This window comes from Arachis stenosperma, chromosome 4 (assembly GCF_014773155.1).
Source record: "Arachis stenosperma cultivar V10309 chromosome 4, arast.V10309.gnm1.PFL2, whole genome shotgun sequence".
NCBI lineage: Eukaryota > Viridiplantae > Streptophyta > Magnoliopsida > Fabales > Fabaceae > Arachis > Arachis stenosperma.
In genome coordinates, this window is record NC_080380.1 from 67,944,489 (window position 1) to 67,957,691 (window position 13,203).

The following is a 13,203-nucleotide window of genomic DNA, read 5'->3' on the forward strand; positions in this document are numbered from 1 at the left end:
GGTCAACAATTCTTTCATAAATTTAGCATAGAGAGGCATTTGCTCAAGAGCCTCTGCAAAATGAATGTTGATTTGTAGCTTCTTGAAGACATCTAAAAATTTAGAGAACTACTTTTCTTTGGAAGCCTTCTGAAGCCTTTGAGGATATGGCATTTTTGGCTTGTATTCAAGAGCCTTTGGCAAGGTAGGATAAGTGTCAAGAGAATCAGGAAATGGGTTGCCTACACGCTTAGGAGGGGCGTGCTCTACTTCTTCCTTCTTCTCCTCTGGAGCTTCTTTTTCAGCTAACTCTTTATTGGCCTTGGTCTCAGAGCCAGCTACTTTACCACTTCTCAACTAAATAACCTTGCAGTCTTCTCTTAGGTTCACCACTGTATCACCTGGAAATGTACTTGTAGACCTCTCAGGTAATTGCTTGCTCATTTGGCCCATTTGCACTTCCAAATTTCTAATAGAGGCTCTGGTTTCCTGCATAAAGCTCCTCATCATCTCCCAATTAGAATCTTCTTAGGATTTAGAGTTTGCCTCCGGAGGTGATTATTGCTGCTGAGACTAAAATTGGCGGTTATTGTAATTGTTCTATTGGAAACTGCCCTGAGAATTATTGTTGAAATCCTAAAGTCTCAGAGCTTGGTCCCTCCACCTAAAATTTGGGTGATTTCTCCACCCCTGATTGTATGTCTTAGAATATGGATCATTACTGGGATTTTTAGGACCACTCCCCATGTAATTAACCTGTTCAGAATAGGATTGAGCATAATCATAATTATCATTTTGCTCAAAATTTAGATGAGTATAAATATTGGTTACTAGCAACCAATTCAATAAGCTCAATAGTCTCCTCCAGTGTCTTCTTCTTGTGCAATGAACCTCCTGTAGAGTTATCTAAGCACATCTTGGAAATTTCACCCAAACCTTCATAAAAGATATCTAGTTGGGTCCATTTGGAGAACATGTTCGGAGGACTTTGCCTAGTCAGTAGCTTGTATCTCTCCCAAGCTTCATAAAGAGTTTTACCATCCATCTGCCTGAAGGTCTGAACCTCCACCAAAGCTTTGTCAGCTTCTTTGGTGGGAAAAATTTAGTAAGAAACTCAGTAACAACCTTGTTCCAAGTATATAAACTCTCCTTAGGTTGAGAATCTAGCCTTAGCTTTGCTCCATCCCTCAGAGCAAACGGGAAGAGCATGAGTTTGTACACCTCTGGGTTCACTCTATTTGTCTTCACAGTATCACAAATCTACAAAAAATTAGAAATAAATTGATTTGAATCTTCGTGGAGAAGACCATGATATTGGTAGTTTTGTTGCACCAGGGTGACCAATTTTGGCTTCAACTCAAAGTTGTTCGTAGCTATAGGAGGCACCACAATATTTTTTCCATAAATATCTGCATTAGGAGAGGAGTAAGAGCCAATAACTCTCCTTTTTTGCTCATTCCCATTCGGATTTGCCAAATTGGCATTAGCAGCATCGTTAGGATCCATAATAGATTTTGCAACCTTGTAAAGTCTTGCTTGTTGCAAACACCGCCTGAAAGTTCTTTCAGGTTCAGGATCAAAGTCTAAGAGATGTTCTTTGTCTCTGTTCCTGCGCATAAACAGACAAAAAATAAGAAAAGATGGAACTCTCTACGTCAAAGTGCAGAGAATTCCCAATGAGGTAACCTGAATAAAGAGATAAAAATATTGAATAATTTAAAAATTACTAGAAAAATTAATACTAAAATTTTTTGAAATAATTTTGTAAATTAAATAAGAAAAATTAAAATAAGGCTAACTAGGAGACACCAAACTTAATTTCAAAAATTAAGAAAAATATTAGTGCTAATTAAAAAAAATAATTTTTTTTCGAAAATACTATAGAAAAATTTAAATAAAATTAAAACTAAAACACCTAAACTAAGCAATCAAACAACTAATAGTTGTTAATCACTGTCAATCCCCGGCAACGGCGCCAAAAACTTGGTGCAGAATTTATAACCCACAAACTAACCGGCAAGTGCACCGGGTCATATCAAGTAATACCTCAGGTGAGTGAGGGTCGATCCCACGAGGATTGATGGACTAAGCAACATTGGTTAAATGATTTACTTAGTTAGGCAAGCAGAAAAGAGTGTTTTGGTATTCAAAGAGCATTAAACAGTAAATTCAGAGTTTGAAGACAGGCAAGTAAATAAGTTGGGAAGAACAATATGAAAAAGGCAGTTAAGGTTTCAGAGATATCTATTTTCTGGATTAACTTTTCTTACTAACTATTTTAATCATGCAAGATTTAATTCATGGCAAACTATATGTGACTAGACCCTAATTCCTTAGACCTTCCTAGTCTCCTCTAAAATTCATGAACTGCCAATTCCTTGGTCAATTAATTCCAATTAGAGGGTAAAGATCAAATTCCAGTTTATATGCCACAAAAATCCTAATTACCCAAATATAAGAGGATTATATGTCACGTATCCCGTTAAGTCCAGATAATTAGAATTTAGGAGAAATTGTTTTCAAGTTGTTGTTCAACTAAAGAGCTTTTCCAAGTTATACAAGAACTCAATTAGAAAGAGGGTCATACTTTCGTTCCACCCAAATTCATAAGATAAAGAACAAAAACAATTCTTGAAATATAAATCAAAACATAAATTAAAATAGAAAAATAATAGTATCAATCCATACAATAGACAAAGCTCTGATAAACCACTATTTCATGGTTTATCTTGTGCTCAATTGAGTGGTTTTTATCAACTCTTTACCCACTTATTCATACTATTTGCATGGTTTTACTTTTTCCTTCCTGATTTTGTGCTATGATTGAAAACATATTTTTTTGGCCTTAAATTTAATAATTTTAATCCACTCTTATTACCATTTGATGCCCTAATATGTGCGTTAAGTGATTTCAGAGATTACAGGGCAGGAATGGCTCATAAGATGGAAAGGAAGCATGCAAAAGTGGAAGGAACACAAGAAACTGAAGGAACTGCTAAAGTTGTCCAGCCTGACCTCTTGGTACTAAATCGACCATAACTTGAGCTATAAAGTTCTAAATGATGTGGTTTTAGTTTCGTTGGAAAGCTAACGTCCGGAGCTTCGCAAGGATATATAATTTGCTATAGCTTCTTTGAAGCCAGGCGATGCGAACGCGTTGATCACGCAGACGTATGACCTGGCAAAAATCCAATCCACGCTAATGTGTGGACGACGCGTCCGCGTCACTTTGCCGCAACCTGTACGTACCAGAAATCACTGGGGGCGATTTCTGGCCTGTTTTTGACCTAGTTTTTGGCCCATAAAAACACATATTAGAGGCTATAAAGTGGGGAAATTCATCCAATCATTCAAGACACATCATACACACAATTTTTAGGTTTAGATGTAGTCTTTAGAGAGAGAGGCTCTCTCCTCTCTCTTAGGATTAGGATTAGGATTTCTATTAGGATTAGGATTTCATCTTCTTCAATCACAGGTTCAATGTTCCTTTTACTTATTTTCTCAATTTGGTTTATGAACTCTTTATATTTGGATTGATTTTCTTTTATTAATGCAATTTGAGGTATTTCAAATCTATCATTTTTATTTAGCTTTTTATATTCTTGGCTTTAATTGATTAATTGGAGACTCTTGAGTTATCAAACTCATTGTGATCGATAATTGTTATGTTTGCTAATTGATTTGAATTCCAATAACTCTAGTCTTTTCTTAGGAATTGACCAGGACTTGAGTTATCAAATTAATTAGTCCACTTGACCTTCCTTTGTTTAGTAAAGGTTAACTAAGTGGGATTAAAACCCAATTCTCATCACACCTGATAAGGATAACTAGGATAGGACTTCTAATTTTCATACCTTGCCAAGAGTTTTCTCATTATTAATTTATTTCCTGCAATTTATTTCTCTTGTTCAAACCTTTTAAAAACCCAAAAAATACTGTTTTTCATAACCAATAATAAAACACACCTCCCTGCAATTCCTTGAGAAGACAACCCGAGGTTTATATACTTCGGTTATAAATTTTATTGGGTTTTCTTAAGTGACAACCAAAACTTTTTTACGAAAGAATTTTCTGTTGGTTTATAAACTATACTTACAACATGATTATATTTTTTAAATTTCTTTACCGATAGAAATCCGATCGTCAAAATGGCACCGTTGCCGGGGAATTGCAAATGTGTGCCTTATTATTGGTTATTGCAAATATTTTCTTTTGCTTGTTTATTTATTTTTGTTTTTAATTTTTATTAGCTATTATGAATTCTCACCCCTTTGGCTATGAGTTCGGTTGTAATCATGTTACAGGAAGAGGAGATTACAATGAAAGCTTGGGTCATGGATGGGAAAACCAAAGATGGGAGGAGCCACAAGGATTTGATCAACCCTCTTGGCAACAACCACCTCCAAGGCACTATCAACAACCATTCTATGATACACACCAAGACAATGGTTATGGTGGACCTCTTCGTGACAATCAACACCCACCATAAAATACCTATGAACCCCCTCCTCCACGAAAGTTTGAACGACCATATTCACAAGCCCCCCACTACCAAACACCATCACATGATTCTAACCTTTATCCGCCATATCAACCACCCTATGAGCCATATGAGCCATACATAGATCCACCCCAATTTCAACCCAATTACTCCCAAGAACCACCACCTCCATATCCATCAATCCAAGAGCCTTATGATCCTACTTGTGATATTCGAGCAGAACAAGAGTCAAGGGATAGTCTCAAGGAAACAATGAATCGATTTTAAGCAACCCTGTGTCAGTTGGACCGAGCAATAAACTGAACAGCACCTGAAGCTTTCATGGCTAAAGAATCTCAACTTGAGAACAAGGAATTGAAGTGTGTTGTACAACAAGTTGAAAAGATGGAGAGTGATGAACCACCATCTTATCATGAACCTTTTCTCCCAATTAATGAGCCCTCACATCCACCTCAACCTTCAATGCATGACACTATTGGTGTTCTTCTTCAAGGGCAAAGAGAGATGAAACGGGGAGTACTAGAATTCGTGACTGCCTTTACTGTGGTAGTACACCGATTAGCTTCCCAACATTTGAACATTCAAGGTACTCCCATGGCTACATGTGGAGAATCCAAAGAAGAGCGTAGCATGAAGGCAAAACTAGAAACTCCGGTGGACAGTGAATAGCATGAATTTGTATTGGAACAAGTGGAGGAAGCCATAATATTTGCAGAGGAAGAAGTGGTTGAAGATCTAGGAAATGCTGAACCTCCAAGGGAATCTAGAGTTGTAGAGTACCCCTCCAATGAGATTGAAATTGATGTCAAAAAGGCTAGTGCACAACCTCCATGGCATATTCCTTATGAAGACTTGGATGGAATAGGTCAAGAAGTAAGTTCCCTTGGTGATGAGAATCATGCATCAAGTCCTCCTAGTAATAAATTTACATCCGCAAATGAACTCCTTGAATATGAAGACTCTTCTCTGATTGAGTCTGAGAATAATGTGGAAGCGGAAATCCTTAGAAAAAGGCGGACGGGAGTTGAGTACGCTTTGTTAAGAACATTGGAGACTTCTCCACCTAGTTTGTCGTCTACTCCTTCACTTGAGTGGGTAAAACTTATCTCTGTTCATCTTCCTATCCCACTTGAGTACGGTATTCTTGAAACGGATAGCCAACTTAGGAAGCTTTGTGGCATTAAGCGTAAGAAAAAAATGTTTAGTGGTTGGAGTTGCAAATCAAGGCTCATCAAGGTTGATATTTCAAGAGTTAGATATAAGGACTCAACTGGTGATAATTTTGTTAGATCTAAAAGAAGAGTTTGGTACTCCGTAGAGAATTCAGATTGCTTGCCAATCGGTTGGAACAATAATGATCAACAAGAAGACGGGTGTAAAAGCAAAGTTTGGGACCTCGGAATTCATTCTGGCAATCAACACTCTTGGGGTCCTGTCACTTGTTTCAACTTGCTTGAAAACTTTCCGTGCCTGGTTTGGGATCCGGGAGGCCATTGGAATTACAAACATTGGTGGAAATTCCTGGATGAGTTCAAGCACAAGCCGCCATGACAAGGAGCTCACCAAATGTCCAACATAAGGACTTTAACTAAAAGTGCTAGGTGGGAGACAACCCACCATGGTAAGATCATTCTTTTATTTTCAATTATAATTTTATTTAGTTTTGTTTGTTTTTGAGTTTTATTTTATTTTATTTCATTGAACATGGAATTATTCATAACATCTGCATCAGCATCTGCATACTGCATTCTGCATTTTGCATAAAAAAAAGAAAGCACACGACGCGAAAGCGTCGCTGACGTGTCTGCGTCGCTGGTGCATTAGGAAGAAAAGAAAAGTGAACAGAGAGTCACGCAAAAGCATGGCTGGAGGAGTGCCTTAGGCACAATTATGCCCACGCGATCGCGTGCACCACGCGTCCGCGTCATGTGCAAAATAGCCTCCCACGCGTCCGCGTCATCCACGCGAACGCGTGGCTCTGTGAAATCGACGTAAATGGGTTTATGGCAGTAAGTTAGGCTGGAATGGGGCTGGACTCGTGCTAGAAGCCGAAGCCCTCCCACGCGAATGTGTGCCACACGCGGCCGCATCGTTTTCCAAAAACGGCCATCTATGCGATCGCGTCACCCTAAAATCTGGCAAAAAGAGTTTCGAACAGAGAGTTGCGCGAACGCGAGGCTGCACTCGCGCCAATCGCACAAATCAGGCCATGCGATCGCGTGACCCACACGTCTGCGTCACCTGACCTTATTGTGCACCACGCGACCACGTCATTCACGCGTCCGCGTCGCCTGTGCCACACAGCTTATCCAGATCAGCGCCACTTATCTTATCTTTTCTTTTCTAATCCTAATTTCTTCTATCTTTTCTTCTTTCTTCTTTCTGTCTTACTTCATCTCTTTAACTTCTCATCCTTCTTCGCTTTCATCCTATTTTACTTAATTTATTTGCATACTTTCATTCATTACATTTTACTTTTGTGCATATTTTTATTTTCTTTTATAAATTTATTATTTTTTCCTTGGTGTTAAATTTTCTTATTTAGCTGTTGCATATTTTCTTGAATTATTCCAGTGCTTCATGACTTATTTTATTCTGATTGGGTATTATTATTCATAAGTCAATGCTAATTTTTATAATATTGGTATTCATTTTGCATTGATATGCACTTATACTATCTTGCATTACCCACACTCTCTTCCCCATTGTTGCAATTCTTACACTATTGATATGTCGTATGCTTCTACTGTTTACTCACTGCATGTTGTAGCTACCATGTACTTGAGACCCTTATTATTTAGCATTACCCACTCATATTTTATTTGTTTTCTATCATTGTTTTTGGGTTCCTGTTCTTCTTTTGTCTCTTCTTTCAGGCTAGCCACTCACAAAGGAAAAAGGAAGAAACTTCCATATGGGGCAACAAACAAGTCCATCTGCACGACCTTTGGAGAAAAGCATTAGTTGGAGCAACCCGTCCACCTGCACATCTTAGCATGCATCGAGGACAGTGCAATCTTTAAGTGTGGGGAGGTCGATACCGATCTCCGTGGGTTAGTTACTTCTTTTTTTTCCAACACTAATGTTAGTTTGTTAATTGTTGCATTTGCATGTTTGATTTCATATTTTCTTGATTTTGTGCATATTTTACCACTTTGTTAAAGTAATATTTTCTTTTTCAAGAAACTTTTTATAGCATTTCACTAATTTGAATTAAATTTTTTGAAAAACTTGTTTGAAGAAATATTATTTTGGAACATGGTTTAGAGCTCGAACACACAAAACCTGTGAGATTTTGAGCCTATTTGATTGGTTGCATTTTATCAACCAATATTTTATGTTGGTGTATGTTTTTCTCTCTATAATTGTGATCTTGGTCTAGTTTTGTTCTATATTTCCATTATTTGATGTATGCATGCACTTATATGATTGAGGCTTTGTTTCACTGAGCTTACATACCCATATGGCTTTACCCTTTCATTATTTTTTGCAAACCAATGTTGAGCCTATTTTACCCCCATTTGTTTTTTATTTTAGCACATCATTAACTCTAAGCGGAAAACAATAATGTCCTTAATTTGAATCCTTGGTTAGCTTAGACTAGCGAAAGTGCTCATGATTTAAGTGTGGGAAATTGGGATTGAAAACATTTAGTTTGAGAATTGGGTGTTGTGTATTCTTGTGAAAATGTGCAAAACAATAGTTGATCATGTATTCTTGCATTCAATATCTTAATCGTACGCATTGATAAAAATAAAAAAAAAGAAAAAAAAGAGAGAAAAAGAAAAGAAAAAGAGCAAATAATAAAAAGGGACAAAATGCCCCAAGTTAAGTAATAATATCAATGCATATGAGTGGTACTCAAATTTGGATGCATCAATATGTGGAAAACATGGTTAATGGATAGTTAGGTTTTGTACTGTGATTACATGGATTGTCTTAAGTTAGCTGGGAAAAGTTTAAGTTAATTAAGGATTCGGATTTTAGTCCACTTGGCCAAATACAATCCTACCTTGACCCTAACCCCATTTCAAGCCTTAAAAGACCTCTTGATTTGTGTATTGGTACATTAAATTTCTGTTGATTGGTAGAAGAAGAGCAAGTCTTAGAAAGCAAGGTTAGTAGAGAGTTGAGAGAATCGAACCTTAAACACCTGAGCGATTAGAGTGTATACACTTCCAGTGAGGGTTCGATGCTCGATTCCTTGTTCCCTGCTTTCATGAGCTATTTTCTTCTGCAATTTTACTTGTACTTTATTTTATGATTTGAATTAGTGAAATCTAGTTCATATTTGTTCTTGAAGGATTTGTTTACTTTTAACCAAGCAGAAAAAAAGCATTCTGCATTTAGTTGCAATCATAGGTTGCATTTCATACATTCCACCATTCCTCTTCACTATCTTATAGTCTCTCTTGAGCTTAGCATGAGGACATGCCAATGTTTAAGTGTGGGAAGGTTGATAAACCACTATTTCATGGTTTATCTTGTGCTCAATTGAGTGATTTTTATCAACTCTTCGCTCACTTATTCATACTATTTGCATGGTTTAACTTTTTCCTTCCTGATTTTGTGCTATGATTAAAAACATATTTCTTTGGCCTTAAATTTACTAATTTTAATCCTCTCTTATTACCATTCGATACCGTGATATGTGCGTTAAGTGATTTCAGAGATTACAGGACAGGAATGGCTCAGAAGATGGAAAGGAAGCATGCAAAAGTGGAAGGAACACAAGAAACTGAAGGAACTGCTAAAGCTGTCCAACCTGACCTTCTGGTACTAAATCGACCATAACTTGAGCTACAGAAATCCAAAGGATGCGGTTCTAGGTGCGTTGGAAAGCTAACGTTTGGGGCTTCGCAACGATATATAGTTTGATATAGCTGCCTCGAAGCCAGGTGACACGAATGTGTGGATCACACGGACGCGTGACCTGGCAAAAATCCAATCCACGCTAACGCGTGGACGACGCATCCGCGTCACTTTGCTGCGACTTGTACGTACCAGAAATTGCTGGGGGCAATTTTTGGGCTGTTTTTAACCTAGTTTTTGGCACAGAAAACACAGATTAGAGGCTATAAAGTGGGAGAATCCATCCATTCATTCAAGACACATCATACACATCATACACACAATTTTTAGGTTTAAATGTAGTCTTTAGAGAGAGAGAGGTTCTCTCCTCTCTCTTAGGATTAGGATTATGATTTCTATTAGGATTAGGATTTCATTTTATTCAATCACAGGTTTAATGTTCCTTTTACTTATTTTCTCAATTTGGTTTATGAACTCTTTATGTTTGGGTTGATTTTCTCAATTTGAGGTATTTTAGATCTATTATTTTAATTTAGCTTTTTATATTCATGGCTTTAATTGATTAATTGGAGACTCTTGAGTTATCAAACTCATCGTGATCGATAATTGTTATTTTTGCTAATTGATTTGAATTCCAATAACTCTAGTCTTTTCTTAGGAATTGACTAGGACTTGAGGGATCAAATTAATTAATCCACTTCGCCTTCCTTTGTTTAGTAAAGGTTAACTAAGTAGGATTAAAACCCAATTCTCATCACACCTGATAAGGATAACTAGGATAGGACTTCTAATTTTCATACCTTGCCAAGAGTTTTATCATTATTAATTTATTTCCTGCAATTTATTTCTCTTGTTCAAACCTTTTAAAAACGCAAAAATACTGTTTTCCATAACCAATAATAAAGCACACTTCCCTGCAATTCATTGAGAAGACGACCTGATGTATAAATGCTTCGGTTATAAATTTTATTGGGTTTGCTTAAGTGACAACCAAAACTTTTGTACGAAAGGATTTTCTGTTAGTTTAGAAACTATACTTACAACGCGATTATACTTTTTAAATTTCTTTACCGATGGAAATCCGATCGTCAAGCTCCTAACCTTAACAGTGGAGGTTTAGTTGCTCATGATTTAGAGAAGAAAACTAGGATTGTAAATTGGGCTGAGGTGGAATGAAAAGTTAACTAATGGAATCCCCTAAAAAGGAAGTTTCTTTCCCTTTTATATCAAATCCTAATAAATTTAAAATCTTGTTTCTAAAAACTAAAAAATATCTTTTCCTAATTTAAAGATAAAAATAAAGTTATAAATCAGAATTAACTAAATAATCAGCAAGTTTTCAATTGATGGATGGGGACCACTTGCTTTGTAGGGTCTATGCTTAACTTGGGAAGTAATAGGAAGTGTTCCCCTGATTCTTTCATTCTACAACCTCTAATCTGTGATTTCTAGGCTGAAAACTGGGTCAAAAATAGCCCAGAAATCGCCTCCAGTGTTTTATGCGTTTTCTACACGTGGTGCATGTCACGCCTACGTGTCAAGTACGCGCACGCGTCGCTGTGCAACTTCGCTTTTCACGCGTACGCGTCAGGCACGTGCACGTGTCGCCATGGAAAGCTCCAAATCACGCGCATGCGTCATGTACGTGCACGCGTCAGGTACGCGCACGCGTCGCTCCTAGTTGTCATCTACTTTAATTCTTGTGTTGCAGAAACTCCATCAAATCCAGCCGAATGCTACCTAAAATAAACAGAATTGCACAAGTCTCAAAGTAGCATCAATAGTGGCTAAAAGATAATTAATTCTTGATTAAACTCAACAATTTAAATGCAAATTCACTAGGAAAAGATAGGAATGATGCTTACGCATCATCCACTTCCTTAATATTGTGAACCTTAACTTCCTCCTTTTGGTGCAATTCTCGCTTCAACTTCTCTTCTTTACCTTGGAGCTTTGAGTTTACTCCCTCCCCAAGCTTTTTTATTGCTTCTCCACTTTCAATAATGGGAGTGCTTTGATCGGATAGGTTTAGGCGGAAGGAGACTATGTTGTGAACGGCTTCCGCCAAGGTGGCTATCTTGGAATCTAGCTCCTTGAACTCCTTTTGGTTCTCTTCTTTCCCTTGGAGGCAAGAGCGGATACATCCTCGGGGAGAATCATCCATAGAAGGTGGTGGGAGAAAAGAAGGTTCATTGTTTAGGAGGGAAGCTTCATAGTTAGAAGTCGGTTCATCTAGGTAAGGGTATGGAGGTGGTTCTTGAGAGTAATTATGTTGGAATGGTGGTGGTTCCGTGTATGGTTCATATGGCTCATAAGGTGGTTGATATGGTGGATAAGGATTAGGGTCATGATAAGGTGTTTGGTGGTAGGGAGCTTGTGAGTATGGTGGTTCAAAATTAGGTTGAGGGGGTGGTTCATAGGCATGTGGTGGTGGTTGTTGACAACTACAATAAGGGTCACCATATCCATTGGATTGATATGCATTAGGATTGGAATTATACCCATAAGATACCTGATGAGCGGATAATTTATACGATTTTTGGCATTATTTTTAGGTAGTTTTTAGTATGTTTTATTTAATTTTTAGTATATTTTTATTAGTTTTTATGCAAAAATCACATTTCTGGATTTTACTATGAATTTTGAGTTCCTATGGATGCTAATCATTCTGAACTTCAAAGGATAAAGTGAGATGCCAAAACTGTTTAGAAGCAAAAAGCTACTAGTCCCGCTCATCTGATTGAAACTAAGCTTCATTGATGTTTTGGGAATTTACTGTATATTCCCTTCTTTTTATCCTATTTTTTTTTTAGTTTCTTGGGGACAAGCAACAATTTAAGTTTGGTGTTGTGATGAGCAGATAATTTATATGCTTTTTGGCATTGTTTTTAGGTACTTTTTAGTATGTTTTAGTTACTTTTTAGTATATTTTTATGCAAAAATCACATTTTTGGACTTTACTATGAGTTTGTGTGTTTTTCTGTGATTTCAGGTATTTTCTGGCTAAAATTGAGGGACCCGAGCAAAAATCTGATTCAGAGGCCGAGAAAGGACTGCAGATGCTGTTGGATTCTGACCCTCCTTCACTCGAAGTTGATTTTCTGGAGCTAAAGAAGCCCAATTGGCGCGCTCTCAATTTATTTGGAAAGTAGACATCTTGGGCTTTTCGGAAATGTATAATAGTCCATACTTTGCCCGAGATTTGATGGCCCAAACTGGCATCCAAACGCCCACCAGAGACCCTTTTCTGGCGTAAAACGCCGGAACTGGCACCAGAACTAGAGTTAAACGCCCAAAATGGCATCCAAGCTGGAGTTTAACTCCAAGGATGGCCTATGCACATGAAAGCTTCAAAGCTCAGCCCAAACACACACCCAGTGGGCTCCGGAAGTGGATTTCTGCACTACTTACTCATTTTCTGTAAACCTAGGTTACTAGTTTAGTATAAATAGCACTTTTGCCTATTGTATTTCATCTTTGGATCATCTTTTGATCTTTTGATTACTTTGAGGGAGGCTGGCCATTTGGCCATGCCTAGACCTTCTTCTCTTATGTATTTTCTACGGTGGAGTTTCTACACCTCATAGATTAAGGTGAGGAGCTCTGCTGTTCATCATGAAATAATGCAAGTATTATTATTTCTCTTTCAATTCACACCTACTTCTTCTCCAAGATACACTCTCGTACTTAATTCAGTTAAGTTAGAATAAAGGGGGTGACCCGTGACAATCACCCACTATCTTCATTACTCGCTTAGCCAAGTTCTGCGTGCCTGACAACCACAAGCGGTCTACATGATGTTCAATGTAGTCATTGGACGACAGCTGGAGTATACTCTCTTGGGTCTCTGATCCACAGACCGAGTCCACGTGGTTAGAACCTTCGTGGTATAGGCTAGAAACAATTGG

At 37.6% G+C, this 13,203-nt stretch overlaps 1 protein-coding gene across 1 annotated transcript in view; it reads right to left on the reverse strand.

The window, feature by feature from the left end:
- Positions 1 to 1,527: 1,527 nt before the first annotated feature.
- The window catches only part of LOC130973756 (uncharacterized), a 35,629-nt gene continuing 23,953 nt past the window's right edge, over positions 1,528 to 13,203 (reverse strand). The window contains exon 2 of the mRNA XM_057898407.1: positions 1,528 to 1,588. The gene's annotated coding sequence lies outside the window, so the exon portion shown is untranslated. The remainder of the gene's footprint in view (positions 1,589 to 13,203) is intronic.